We start from the raw sequence: 16,855 nt of genomic DNA on the forward strand, positions 1-16,855 counted from the left end.
GCGTTATCTACAACACTCGCCATGTAAATCTATCCAAGTAATGGGACTTCCTCATACCGACAACACACGTTAATATAATGAGCACAATAAAAAGATCTACTGTCATATCAAACAAAGAAATAGCGTAATTCCCTTTGATAACATGATACAAACCAAGTGTTGTAAGCACATCATTTAAGAACTGAATAATGTTATATGTTTTTTCCCCCACACAATTAACATATATGCAAATGCGTGTACTATAAGACATAAAGGGTATATGCTAAAGACTGGAAATGTTGAAATCGGTCTGATGAATATTTCTTTCTACAAGTGGTTGGGCTTTGTTCTAACAAACTTCAGAGTATGTAAAGGTCCGTATATATAACATAGCGTATGGCAGGGTCGTTGGCATTTCACCTTTTGTACATATGCAAGTCGTATAAATATAGGTATCATAAGTTCTCGGTCAACGGTCAGCTTAACAACCAAGTAGGTGGTCAACGTCGCTGACCGTTCATGTCCAGTAGATACCCCTAGGTCCGTAGATAACCGGACATTGGGCAGAGGAGGTTTCGTCCACGCATTGCATCACTAGTGTATGGAGCGCACAGCCAGGTAATGTAGGGGTCAGTTGTGTATTTAAATACGCCTCGCGGACATTCAACTGACCGATCACCTGTTTCTGCGTATTAAGCAATAACCACCTAATACATATTAGCAGAAATTCATAAATGTGATAAGATCTGCATTAATGATATTGACGGTTGACGATACATAGGTGACGTCCAGTGCTGTATGGGTGGCTAACCCCACTGTCTCCTACAATAGCGCGATCAGATCAGGGGTCATTTTGGGTCAACCTGTTGCCCTCACGGCTTGGCAAGAGAGTTGACTCGGACACATTCAGGACACGACCGTACTGCCCCACAGCAAGGGATACTCAGCGACAGCGATCAATTTCAAACTGACCACAGGGATTTCGGTCTCCAACTCTGGTCAGTCACCATACCTAACGGATTGTTTATTAAACCAATCCATGCAAACAGTCATCGTTGTGAGGAAAACAAACTTTAAATGCACACGAACATGGCGTTAGAACTGGCAGAACGAGAGTTTTACCACTCGGCTCTGTTGACCTGTGGGTGACCCTGTCGTTGACCTCAGAGGGGGTCGCGAGTTAAGGCCTTCACTGTGTGTACGGTGTACAACAACGCTTCTCGTGCTAACAGAGGTTCCTGGATGATGTGTTTACAATATAGACTCAACACATAAACCATCTTCTAAAAATATGAATTTTCAAACGATAGCGGTAACTATCCGAAATCAAGGCTTCACCTGCAGTTCCGGACTTGTGATAGGGAGTGTTTAGATTATTAGTGTGACCGGCGAGGATGTGATATTACAGGTATGTATTTATATATACCAGATTTATCCGACACGGATGCTAACACTAACATTTCTTTATCAAACTGGGCATCAGCTTATCAACGCTCGATCCATGTATCAAACTGACCTATCACATTTATCTTGATGGACATTTTCCAGTCCATCCCTTTGAGGATGTGTCATTGTTCTATTGTGTTGTTTATTAGCTATTTTGATCACATAATTAGAATATAAAGTAATTCCCTAATATCAATATATTGCAGATTGTGGGAAAAACCCATATAGCTGCACATCGGGGGAGGTAGGGTGGGAGTTGCAGAGAGCCGGTCTTTATAATGGAAATATTTGTATTTTACTTAGGCTTTTTGTTGCTGATTATTATTATATTTCACGTTAGAGGTATGACAACACATATTAGGGATATAATGAAGTGTTGTCAGTTTAAGAAATTAAACTTAAAAAGAGATTGTTTTGGTTTTTGGAAACATGGATGCAGTGGTTTCAAAAAAACTTTTTTCCTGTGAAACATCTTTTATCTTCCAATGTCTTTTATAACATGGTTTGGCTTAGTTTGTCCCGATATTAACTCTGTGGAATGGAGTTTCGGGTTCTACTTGCTGAAATAAAACACAAAAAACATTACTACAAATTCCTGAAAGGAATTCTCTTAACATTTACACCACTATCCTCTCTTCCTGTTTACAAGTATCAATGACAGGTCTCCTTGAAGGTCAGCGGATACCGGTTTATACTCATACAATCTTTTTCCTGTTTGTGTTGCGACATCTTTCTAATTTGTTTACTATTTCAAGAGAATTTGTCAGCTTTTCATCTGACGTATTTTCTCGGGGTTTGCCGTTTAATTGCGGTTTGCACTGAATGAAACTTTGAACTGCTGTCCTCAAGACCGTTGACAAATCCATGACAAAGTAATTAACAGTATGATGATGTTATGACACGTTTAGAAAACTGAGACGATCTATGACATCATTTACTGAACACATGATATTATGTTATGCTCACATTGTTGTGTTTAAGAAATAGAGGTTTAAAAAATGATCACGATTTCGTTTGCTGTTTCATAATTACTAGATTTTATTTAAACAAGACTAGTTTGGAAAAATAAGGTGGATGTTTTTTAGGGGTTAAGATATTGTTTTAATAGTAAGCAATGTTTGTTTAACATGTGTTGACATGTTTAGACATATTTTGATATCTGGCACTTTCGCGGAATCCCTTTTTGTGCCCTTATTTCAGATATATTTTCAAAAAAATATTCAAAACAGTAAAAATGATTTATCTATGATATTTAACAAAACTAATAACTTTTAAATAGCCAAAGTGTTGCAATAAAATAAGAACAAGGATTGAAATGAGAGAAAGCGGCAGAAAATTGTTTATCATAATATCCTATAAAACATTTTCACTAATTTCACATATATATAAGTATAGGTTTGGGCCAAGTTACTTGGAAAGTACACCAATGTTTCCCCTAATTTCTTAAATATGAAGTTAAGTGCTAAAAAAATCATTAATCGGAAAGACCCAAACGAGCCGGTTCTACTAGATAAAGGGAAGGTCTTTGAGTCGCTCACGTAGATATAGGTACATTAAGTTCCTAACACGAGGCGCTAAAAACTACGGCCAAAAGCTGGTCCCGGTGTCTGAGGAAGGTTACAAGTGGAAGCCGTTACAATAGGATAGGTTTTTGTTTACAAAACAGGTCTAAAATATTATTATTTCGATAACATATTTTGTGGTTGATTTAGGTTGCGGCCTTGGAGACTGTTGGTAATTCTCAAAATGTACCTAGCGCTCTTAAAATGGCTCCATCTTCTCACCTTTTTGCTTAGATTCTCTCTAGTTGTTCTCTATCTACGTATTGTATTCAAATTGAAGCAAAAACGGTAAGACAAGGACGCATTGATTTCTCGAGAGGGTTTTCTAATTTGGATTTTTCGACAATTTTCCGGAATCAGGCGCCTTTTGTATCAATCAAATATTGTAATAGTTTTACAGAAATAAATAACTGTTATTCTGGAAGGCTAAATGTTCAAAACTTTGATTTCATTTTGCATAATGAAATCAAGTGGATGATTAATATTGATTATTTTTAATAATTACAAAATTTATTATTCGATATTCAAAGCAATTACAACAAAATATACAATAATTATATCCAAGGGATGGAAAATATACTTACAACCCTTTTTATTTTATTTTTATATAAATGCCCCTTCAACATTTTCCCAGAAAAGATATAACATAAATAGTTCTAATATGTTAATTTTATGCATTTTTCAGTCGGGAATTTTAATGAAAAATTCGGAATGATTATAAATTCTACCCAACAAGGCATGTAAAGGGCGCCGGTTGCCTTGCATTGCTGTTGTCAGATTTATATCTATGGAAGTCATCTTTTTAGAACATACGAGCGTTTGTTGTTGGGCCTTTTTTCCTGCAATAGGTAAAAACACCTAACTTACCCATATCAATGCATGTTCCCACTACCGAAAAGCAAGAACAACGACGCTTGACGTATTCAGAAGTTGTGTTCGTGAAAATAGAATGGATGTTAACAATGACGGTCGGATCGCTTGCCTTGTCTTCATATCTATCCAACTTTTAACACTTTAAATATTTATTCCAAAGCTTAATCTTAGTCGTGAAATTATTTGACAGCTGTCGATGATAAAGGACGTTTTGACACCTAAAGAAAGCAAACAGAGGAACGGAATCGTTGTCCTTCCTAACAAAAATGCATATCAATTGAGAATTATGGGGCTTTTCAAGCACAAAAAACTAACGGATTAAAACATGGCTTTTCCGATTTTTTATTTCGCCTTCTTTGTGAGGGTAAAAGTGTGGCTATTATTTTGAATCAGGACTCCATCTTGCAGTGAAAACACCAATAAAATACCTACATGGGAGACATTGAAGTCTGTTGCGCCCATTTTACTACTTTCTCAATAAATTTATTCTACAACTTTAAAAATAGTGTTATGTTATCGCCCACTTGTGTTTTATCAAGTGTGGTAAATGGATCAATATTTTTTAGAAGTGCGAAAAAAACCAAGTTGAAACGTAGACATGTATAGTCAAGGTCTTTAACACACGTTTTTTGTCGGTATCAGTCTAGAAATATCTCAGTTTCACTTCGAAATTATCCGTGGAACAAACAGTTTTGTTTAGATAGATTCATTGTTAATTTTACGAAAAACGACTCAGTTTTGATTAAACAGTGTATGTATATTGTTTCTAGTGTAAATAAGAAGTTTGTTATTTTTGATATAGAAAACATGTTAATTCCCTTTCCCTTATTAAATGAATGCAAATGCATATAAAAACCTTGTGAAAATGTGACGGAATACACTGTAGGTTATTTTGCACCACGGTCGGGTAATATTTCTTCGCCATTCCGATGTCGGATTCCGGAAAGGATAAGGTTCTCGACATTTTCCCGGTCGATATTCTTGATTTAATTCGTGAAGTAGGCAACAAAATAGATTCAAAACTCGTATGTTTAAGTTTAAATGCTCTTGTTTTTATTTTCCAACAGTATAACAAACAGTCTAAAGATTTCATTAATGTATACACAGTACAAGACACGCGTTACAATACATTTTACAAGATAATAGGTAGTAATGTTGTGTTATGTTTATATTCATAAGTTCAGAGTATGTTCTGCAAAGAAGTAAAAAACGCATTTAATCCTTAGATATTGCTGTGCATATTTTGTTACCTCTGTAAACGCCAATATAACGACAAGATTCGTTTCATGCAAGATCCACTCAATATTTCTGAAACTAGAGCTTAGGGCAGTGGTGACATAAAATTGAATTTGAAAGCTATCGACAAGATGCTTGTATAAGTAACATTTTGAAGATGCATTAAATGCACCAATGTCATTTTGAAGTTGAGATCACAGCGTCTTCGAAATTTATTTTTGAAGCAAATAAGATAAAAGCTGTATTTCTTTAACTCGTACTCCCCCTTTGTCTTGCTGTTTCACATCCTTATTATGTATTGTATGTAATATGTAATATATACTCATTGGCCGTAAGGCCTACAGTCAATACATTGAATTGAATTGAAAGAAAGAAAGTCTAGGGCGTACCTCCTGGGGAGGGTGTACGTTAGCGTACCCCCTGGGGTTTTGAGGATGATTTTGCAGTTAACAAGACCGTTTTTGATTTTGCAAAAATGATCAATCCAAATATGATTAAAATCCAGTCTATACAAGTCGTGTTCAACTTGATGGATACACTTTGGTTTTCTGATATTCAACTTAAATGTGACAGGGTGCCACGATTTCAAAATACACTGTTCCTATTTGTCAACTTTGTAACCAATACTTCAAAGCATCTATTTTACACTTTCAAAGAAATATCTGATACATACCTGTTAATTTGTAGTTCTGGTGAAGTTCATCAACCAGTGTTAGTTTTTTAAGCATATAACCATCCGAAATTTTATCCTTCAAAATGTAATAAGCTTTCCTTCCTTGAAATCCCAGGGTATTTTAATTCATGAGATGTCAGGAACCTTTCTTTATGATAAAAAATATTCCTAGATAACAAAGACTTGTCTTCAACCTGCACGGTCTTGTCACTAGCTTTATTACTTTATTGGTTAATTACAAAAAAAGTATTGTCTTTTTTTTCTTTGTTATCAGTTAACTCCATCTTTCAGTCTAAACCTGCAAGCAATACATCATATTTAATGATATTTTGCAGATCATTAACATTTTCCAAAGCTATGACTGAATCATTTATCCACCTATATTATCAGAAAAGCGTTGCCCGTGCTCCACCAGCATGCAATCCAATTATTCCACTATCCAGCTTTTCTGAAATAACTGATTATCTCCTATGGACTTTAAATTAAAAAAGATACTTTTTTTCGGATTACAATTCAGCCAGTGTTCTATATAAACTTGTCCAGTAATCCAGCTGTTCACTATTCAACCACTTACAGGTGTAACTGCTCGGGTTCAGTTGAGGAAGGATTCCTGGGGATTCCATTTGTATAAAATATAAATATTAGTTTATGTGATTTTACATACAGGTCTCTTATTACAAAATACAGTACGTACATAACTACACACGATTATATAAAGACAAAAATGGTTAAATTAAAATTTACAAATTTAGTAATCCGCCTTAATCGCCCACCTTTTTAAGATTACATAACGCATACTCATGAACTTTTAGCAATATTGTATTTCTATCTACGTTTGTCCGTAACTGACCAATCTAAGGACATGGTCATCGCGAAAGTACACATGGTTTACTGTGAAAAGTTCACTCCCGTTCCTTTACCTCAGATACCGATATGACGTCACGACTGCATTAGGTTAGTGCGGAGGTCAATCCTTTAGTCATTCGCTGACCGAAATTAAATGTAAACGTTCGTTAATCCACGGACATCGATAATTCCGTGGTTAATCTATAACATTTTGGGGTTCGGGAGGAATCGGTCAAAGTCGATACACATGACGAATGAAACTGTTTTTAAATTTCTGTCAAAAAAAAAAAAAAAATGTGTAATTTTGCAAAACAATTGCCGAAAGGTTGCGAGTCTATCAATAAGAATGCTTGTTTTGATCAACAAACATAATGTAGATTCAAGCCAAACTAAATGGACACTTAGCATGATATGATTTTTTTTTATTAATAATGATAGATTATTACTACTGTGAAATTCTAAAATAATTTTATTTTAATCATACAAAAACATTTTTAGATATGTAAATACTTATTCTAATTCATTTCGGATGTGGCTTGGCCTTTGACTAAATGACATCATTTATCAAAGTATAATCAAGGTCTGCAATTTTGTTATGGCCGCTTCAAAAAAAGAGCTGTTTTCCTACACATGCGCACACTTCATGCAAACAGGGTCAAAGTAACTGGTGATATTTGTTGTTATTTTTTTTCAATCTATGCAAACCTATATTTTGTGACTAGAAAATATGTATTTCTTATCTTTTTCCAAGGAACTGATTTTTTTGCGAAAGCATATACATTTTTTTTACTGAGTGAGTAATTCCAGTCCGGTCCGGTCCGTTTCGCATCACTGAAATCACCGTTTCTATTTTAAGAATCCGCGACTAGGAAATACATTTACGAACGAAAGTGAATTCGAACGGAGAAATGCTTTACTGCGTTTTTCCGATTTTCGATATATCGTGATCATACGTTTGTAAATATATTACTGGTAACGCATTCACTTCAGTAAACATCTCCATCCTGTATTAAAACGACCCCTCTGACCGCGTATCCTTAGAGATAAGACACACGCTGCAAACAAATCGTATATAGAAACATTTCTAATTTATAAGATTTAAAAATAAAATTGTTATATATGTCAACAAATCGTCAGGCCGAGCAGTTTGCATTTGCGTATCGTTTCTACCAGAAGATGTCTTTTCTAAAACCTGCTTTCGGACTGATTCTTCTATGGTTACTTATAAATTGTAAAACAAAAACAAACAAAACTAAAACGTGTGATAAATATGTAAATATTATGAAATGTGGAAATGAGAGCAGTAATGTGAAAATACAAGAATTATTCATGAATTTTTACAAAAATAAGAAATGCCTTTTTTGAGGATATGTACTGATATTTACGATGTTTAGCGGATACTTTGTGTAATAATTGAAATTGTAAAATTGTAAATATGTGATTCAGATTAAAAGTGTAATATGTTTTCCCCGAAATGTGAACAGTTTAAGTAAAAACATTGTTGGTGTGTGTGTGTGTGTGTGTGCAATCAACCATAACCAATGTATAAAGATAAACAACGAATCGGCAGATCACTGTGACACAAAAGAAAACTATATCAATTCAAGTTCACTTCAGATAATCAATCAGAGCATTCTGACACAATAAATAAACCCAAACAAGTTCAAACAAATATTGTTATATATCACTAGTGTTACACATATGATCACAAATGTTCCAAAATTGATAGATTGTAAGTCTAGTTTTCGTATGAGGTAAAATCACGGTCATACAATTAACAGTAGGTTAAACCAGGGACAGTATATAGACTATACGTCCCTGGTTAAACAAGACGACAAATTAACAGAATGTAACGCAATGTCATATGGCTAACAAGGGGTAAAATGAGGTCATACATTTACCAAAAGGTAAAACGAGATTTTAAAGTAACAAGAGGTAAAACCGGATCACTAAATAAATAAGAACTAATAACGTTATACAAGTAATGAGAGGGAAAATGTTCACACACACAGAAATAAGGTAAAACAATTAACTAGAGGTAAAACCTGGTCACACACACAGAAATAAGCAGTGAAACGAGGTAAAACAATTAACTAGAGGTAAAACCTGGCCACACAGTTAACAAGGAATAAACAAGGTTATACAATTAACCATCCTCGATATCCAGGAGTTACGCTCACGTTTGCTCTCGTGTAGAGAGCGAAAGTAAGCGTAACCCCTGGATATCGAGGATGACAATTAACTAGAGGTAAAACCTTGCCAAACGATAAACAAGAAATAAACAAGGTTATACAATTAACTAGAAGTAAAACCTTGTCACACAGTTAACAAGAAATAAGCAAGGTTATACAATTAATTAGGAGAATAAAACAGAACAATAGATAAATATGAAATAAACAATGAAATACCATTAACTATAGTGAGCAATGTAATAAAATTAACTTAATATGCAATATTGTCAAGTGATTAATTATATACAAAATAAGGAAATGATTTGCATGTAAAGAATGTTATAAAATTAACTGGATGTATAACAAGGTGATGCAGTGAAGTCACCCATTTGACTAGGGTAAAACTAGGTTATGCAGTTAAAAAGAGGTCAACCAGACCACAGAAATAATTGAAAGTAAAACAATGTCGAGTTATTCCTAAGTATATTAAGTATCCATGGAAACAATGATATGTAATTGAGTATTTAAATTAAATAATCATTAAACTCCTCTACTTTTGAAAATTATTTTATTAGGTAATTGAAATTGAAATAAAATTGAAATATTCATTAATCTATAATGTATATTAAGAGTATTATATTGTTAGATGATAAAGTACGGTTTATTATACCGTAAGATACTTGATAAAGTAAGATATATATGAAGATATATACAATAAGATAATATATTTATTTTTGTAAATTGCACAGTAAGATACATTATATAGAAATATATCTTACACATAATATATATTATACATTAAGATATAATTAAACAGTAAGGTTTATTTTACATATAACACAATCACAACGGGAAATCTTAATCATACTGATATTTTTCTAAATGATAATACAATACAAATACGGTTGATCCAAGAACTTCGATAGGGTTGTCCGCCTCCGTTCGGAGTTTCCCTGAGATTCGTCACTGGATTACTAATAACTATATAGAGGTGCCTAGGCGTTAATTAGACATGTCGGTTAACACCGTTGAATTCCTCATGTTTATTCTTTTTTTCTTTCTTTTTCTTTTACGCTCCCTACATACAAAAACCGTATGCACATGTATACCATGTCGGCCTACATGTACAGTTTATTGTGGTCACATTAAAATCATGGCCAAGGTTTTAAGCCTGTGTATTGGCATTCGGCTCGATAGCTTGCCGAGTATTTGTCAGCGTGGATCGACCTTCCGTTGAGCGTAATGGCTGGGTCACGCCAGGCTAAGTTCATCTGAGGTAAACTACAGGTTCACGCTGCGGTCAGGCTGCTATATTTATACAGCCAGTACAGGCCTACACAGCAATAACACAGAGCCATGACCAGTCGATGACCCAGGTTACGCATTGAACAGGAAAATAGTAAAGGACAAAACCTATTTACTGCCCAGTATTGGTGAAGATATTGAAAAGATTTCATTATTAGCTTCAATTTGAATAATTTTACCTAAGTTCGATGCCCGTTTTTAGAGTTAGTATAGATACTTTCTTTTCCAAGGGCGAAAATCGGTTGGTTGGTCGAAGTGAACCAGACGATACCGCTCGTGCTGCGCAAGGTCATTCGGAGTACAGACGGAGAGATTGACATAGGTTATGCAAACAAAGCATATTGTTCCTATGTTGTATATCGTCTCTTAATTGCCAAGTCATTACATCCACGTCAACACCACGACTTTTTCACGCCGACAGTTTAGCGCAAATGTCGTGGAAATAACGACGTGATATTTGTTTTTTGTTGTTGTTTTTAAACATATAATTGTTCTAAAGTATAAAAAGATAAACAAAGAGAATGGATCTATGGATTTCACCTTGACATCCATCTGCATATTTCCACTGCAAAAATTGTAAGTAAAATTATAAGAATACAAGCATTTCTTCTTTTTATATCATGATAATAATATGTGTATATTTACATTACATTCCCCTTTCTAAGGATGTCATATTACATACATGTGTCACGTGCGCTTCAGACTAGTTGTACTGCCCTTTATGACATATTGTGATGCGTTTTTCTAAAGACATGTCTTATTTATGTATTCGTTGGTATATATTTATGCTTTGAAATCAACTGATTCTCTTTGCAAGCCGGGAACTCTTATTACATTTTTTCATTTGAAAATTAATATGCCGCCACCTCTCCTCCCTCCTTTCAATGACATTTTGAGAATGCCGAGTTGTTACATTGCACATATGCCGTAATAGGATTATTTATTTAGACAAGCTGGTTTAACATATTTTCCGCACACAAAAAGCAAAGAAAAAGAAAAACATAAAAACATAAAACCATGGGTAGAAAGAACTTATTTTATTCGATAAATACAAGTTAATCGGTTTTTGCTTTCCTGCCTGTTCGAAAAAGAAATATCAACATATTGTGATATGCCTTAGTTTTGTTCAAGTTCTCTCTAATATAAGTTCATATTTGGCAAAACATTTTTCACTTCTTTTAAGTGTTATACACAAAATTAATTCACATGCATGAATTTATATTTAAACGGGTTCATTTCGATAAATTGATATAGATTACTGAAATAACTGAGTGTTCTACGGAATTTGGTACGAGAATTGTTAAAAAAAAGGCAATAAAAACATATTTCTCACAATAATTCCAACTATACAGGGATATCAACTTGTTTCTCATCTTTCATTCAATTCATTTAATAAACATGAAATGATTGGTTTGGTTTGGTTGGGTTTAATTTTGTTTAACGTCCTATTTACAGCTAAGGTCATTTAAGGACGTGCAACCATATGTGTAGTGTATGTGTATTTGCGCGTGTGTGTGTGCAGGAGACAGGGTATGTTGGTGTACTGGCGTGTGTGTATGCAGGAGACCGGGTATGTTGGTTTGCTTTCCGCTTTGTGATAGCGCGGATCTGATACCCACTTTTTAGTGCTATCTCACTGAAATATCATACCGAAGACGTCCAGCACAGCATTCCGCCCGGTCACATTTTACTAACAACGGGTGAACCAGTTGTTGCCATTCCCCTAAATTCTGAAAAATAAATGATGTTCATTGGTGATTAACATGGTGTTTATTGGTGATTTACATGTTTGTCGGTGATTTACATGGTTTGGTGATTTACATGGTTTGGTGATTTACATGATGTTCATTGGTGATTTACATGGTTTGGTGATTTACATGATGTTCATTGGTGATTTACATGATGTTCATTGGTGATTTACATGGTCTGGTGATTTACATGATGTTCATTGGCGATTTACATGATTTTCATTAGTCATTTACATGATGTTCATTGGTGATTTACATGATGTTCATTGGTGATTTACATAGTGTTCATTGGTGATTTACATAATGTTCATTGGTGATTTACAAAGTGTTCATTGGTGATTTACATGTTTGTCGGTGATTTACATGATGTTCATTGGTGATTTACATGGTTTGGTGATTTACATGATGTTCATTGGTGATTTACATGATGTTCATTGGTGATTTACATGGTCTGGTGATTTACATGATGTTCATTGGCGATTTACATGATTTTCATTAGTCATTTACATGATGTTCATTGGTGATTTACATGATGTTCATTGGTGATTTACATAGTGTTCATTGGTGATTTACATAATGTTCATTGGTGATTTACATTGTTTGGTGATTTCCATGATGTTCATTGGTGATTTACATGATGTTCATTGGTGATTTACATAGTGTTCATTTGTGATTTACATGATGTTCATTGGTGAGTTACATGGTGATTTACATGGTGTTCATTGGTGATTTACATGATGTTCATTGGTGGTTTACATGATGTTCATTGGTGATTTACATGGTGTTCATTGGTGATTTACATGATGTTCATTGGTGGTTTACATGATGTTCATTGGTGATTTACATGGTGATTTACATGGTGTTCATTGGTGATTTACATGGTGATTTACATTGTGTTCATTGGTGATTTACATGGTGTTTATTGGTGATTTACATGGTGTTCATTGGTGATTTACATGGTGCTCATTGATGATTTACATGTTTGTTAGTGATTTAGATAGTGTTCATTGGTGATTTACATGGTGATTTACATTGTGTTCATTGGTGATTTACATGGTGTTTATTGGGGATTTACATGGTGTTCATTGGAGATTTACATGGTGTTCATTGGTGATTTCCAAGATGTTCATTGGTGATTTACATTGTTTGGTGATTTACATGATGTTCATTGGGGATTTACATGGTGATTTACATTGTGTTCATTGTTGATTTACATGGTGATTTACATGATGTTCAGTGGTGATTTACATGGGGTTCATTGGTGATTTACATAGAGTTCATTTGTGATTTACATGATGTTCATTGGTGATTTACATGATGTTCATTGGGGATTTACATGGTGATTTACATTGTGTTCATTGGTGATTTTCATGGTGTTTATTGGTGATTTACATGGTGTTCATTGGTGATTTACATGGTGTTCATTGGTGATTTACATGTTTGTTAGTGATTTACATTGTGTTCATTGGTGATTTACATGGTGATTTACATGGTGTTCATTGGTGATTTACATGGTGATTTACATGGTGTTCATTGGTGATTTACATGGTGTTCATTGGTGATTTACATGGTGTTCATTGGTGATTTACATGGTGTTCATTGGTGATTTACATGATGTTCTTTTGTAATATACATAGTGTAGTTTGTGGTTTATTATCAGAGTTTTGTTGAATTACGTAGACATTTTTAGCAAAGGCATAAAACTCAGGTATAGAAATATTAACTAAACAATGTAAAAACACGACATATATGGCGAAATATATGAAAATAATGTCAGGTTATATATGAGGTAACAAAATACATGAACTTACTTTGCTAGCCCTGTTGACAGAGGGACACAATCAAATATAACTACTTTATTCCACTGAATGATTGTAAGAGGTGACTAAAACGGGATCCCACTTTAAGATCGGGGAAGGAGGGCATGTTATTCTATATTATTGTCTGTCTAACCAAAGTGATAAGATTGGCCCCATTGTAACACTTGAGACCGTGTCTTTTTCAATGGTTTCTGTGTAAATCCTTCATTTGTTCATATTGCTCAATATATTCATTGATTTTGAGTTCGAATTAAACGTTAGATCACACTTTTGCATCAATAAGCACACTTGTAATGAGAAAAGAACATTAGGCAATAAGTTGCTTTGTTTTTATTTTCATCGCAGGTTCTGTTATTGCCTTAGCGGAGATATGTCTGTGTTACGGGCTGTAGGTGTCCGTTCAAGTTTATATACTAGACGCATTTCTGTGTGATCTTCTTGTAGGTCCGTGCACTGTCGTAAAATCAGGGTCATCCTTAGATGCCCCGGTCAGTCCTGGTCATCTGTGGTCACTAGCAATGTCCGAAGCCACGTCAGTCAGTGCAACATGACAAGTAGCTGTCAGCGCTTACTGGACCGTCACTTACCTGGGCAATATTGCCCCCGGCCTATTATTGACCGTGTGGTCCGGCATGATGATTGCAACAATTCGGAATTGTATTGTATATAGGTATACCTCCCACATCGATTACCTATACAAGTATATTTCTCCTCTAAAGCGGTCCGTGAAAGTTTGAATTTTGTTATTCTGTTTGCTAAATAAATGTAAATCATGGAAGAATATCCTTTGACGATCCATCCAATAATATCCCAGAAATGATGACCGACTATAAGTCCAAACACATCTCACTGTTATAAAACAGATAGACTAGATATCATGTTTTATTATATGACCTCTCCCAAATTTTAACTTACTATAAGAACATTCCAAATTGAAAAGTGTCGTAATAGATCAATAGCTTATGTTGTAGTATGTATCTCGGTGAATCTTTGGCCGTTTATAACTGCATGTAACTCTCTTGTAACGACTTACCTGACCTTACATGTACAGTTGTTACACTGTACCAATCAATCAACAATGAACATTACATATACCACTAATGAACACCATTTCAACGCTGAAGTAATACGATACAAACCACCTATGAATAGCATACAGAGCACTGCTTATAAGCACCAGATAAACCACAAACGAACACCGTGTCATTCACCGGTGGACCTGACATACAACATAGGTGAACACCATGTAAATCACCAAGAAACAAGTAAATAACCAATGAACACCATGTAAATCACCAACAGACAAGTAAATCAGCAACGAACACTATGTAAATCACCAATAAACACCATGTAAATCACCAATAAACACCATGTAAATCTCAATCAAACATGTAAATCACCAACGAACAACATGTAAATCACTTAGGGAACTTATATAAACCCCCAATGAACACAACGTTTACCTAGAGACTTACGCAGGGTCCTCTTAACCGTTTAACTATCGGTAATATTCTTAAGAAATATTTATATTCATTGCCGTTGTTACCTTAATCAATATGCAACCCACGTTACCTGTTTTGTGTATTGAAATGAATTGCTGATGAGCTGAACGTTGAAGGCCTAAATCAGAATCTTAGATTGAACTTGAATATGAACCACCCTATCGTACCTCACCTTAACAATCCATCGGTATTATTTACACAACAAGGGAACATCATATAGCCTTTTACACTAAGCAACACATTTTACCTGACCTTTGACCTTTCACAGTAAGTAAACCATGTATTTTGATTTTTACCTAGTGTATGAAGGGTAAATTGACCTTTGACCCAGTCACTGGGAGTTTTCTATGTCCTTTTTTCGTCAGAACCAACAGCAAAGTGTTTATAAAGGAAGACAAAGGCAGACCAATTAATATCATAACTTATTTCCTCAGCTGCTTCACCTGTGTTTTACGTATATTTAACTTGTGTTACTTATGTTGTCATATTTTTGTTGAGTTCCAATATCATAACTGATCAAATAGCACAATTAATGATGTCCTGTCAGAAATCAACATCTGATAACAAAAACAAAAACAAAAAAGAACAAAAAATAATAGAGGTCATATTTCTTTGATTATTCATAAATTTGGCTACATTCAAAATAAAATAAAACTTTGAAATCACAAAGTTAGACAGTATATAGTTTCACACAAATACATGTTATTCCGATATTTTCAATGTACATGAAAAGGAAAATTAGCAATGAAATAGTTTACGTTTACATAAACAGACACTTAATATTTTAGCACTCATTAATGTCATTTTCAAGGACAACTAGAGTTTTACATTGTTGCCACATAACACCTGATACGAATTATAAAAGTAAGTTAATCTAACCAATCAGACCGCCAATGTTACCTCTGTTTGTATTTCCTGCTGTGTTACCCGTACAATAAGACCCATCCCAGAGATTCCTGTGTTATCTCTGTTTGAAATTAATTACACTGCAAAACCAAACTATAAGCTTCAAATGTTATCAGTGTCTTTTATGTTTTTTGCATTCAACACAAACCCTGTTTCTAAAGGAAAAATGGAAATTTATATATGATTTTATCATCTAGAATTCCTTCAAGCTTCAGCTAAATCATCGCAGCAGTTACACCCCGGTACCCCCGCAAAGTGTCCACAACCTCCCTTGTGTCATTCTGCGATGTTTTAAACAAAGACAATCCCTACGTTAATGAAACAAGCCTTTTCATTATTTTGTTCCCATTCCCATCACCATTTCAACGATGTCCGAAATCATGGTTTTCTTTCCTGACGATCCCTGTCCCCGCAAATGTTTTGTCAAGATCTGACGTTTTGTTTATATGAAGAACAGCTATTAAACATAGTTTTGAAAAAGTCAAATAGGTAGACGATGTTCCTTTAGGAGTTTCATGACCAAATGCGATAGCAACCTATTGCGATCGCCTTTTGTCCGTCGTCGTCCGTCGTTCGTCGTCCGTCGTCCGTCGTGCGTCCGTAAACAATTTACATTTTCGACTTCTTCTCCAAAACCCCTGAACCAATTTCAATGAAATTTTGCAGAGACCTTCCATGGACAAAGGTCAACAAAAACGGTTGCCGGTTTAGTCCTACGCCCCCAGGGGCCTGAGGGGCGGGGCCAAAAGGGGTCAAATTGACTAAAATTTCAAAAATCTTCTTCTCCA

This window comes from Mizuhopecten yessoensis, unplaced genomic scaffold (assembly GCF_002113885.1).
Source record: "Mizuhopecten yessoensis strain PY_sf001 unplaced genomic scaffold, ASM211388v2 scaffold10955, whole genome shotgun sequence".
In the NCBI taxonomy this organism is placed as follows: Eukaryota; Metazoa; Mollusca; class Bivalvia; order Pectinida; family Pectinidae; genus Mizuhopecten; species Mizuhopecten yessoensis.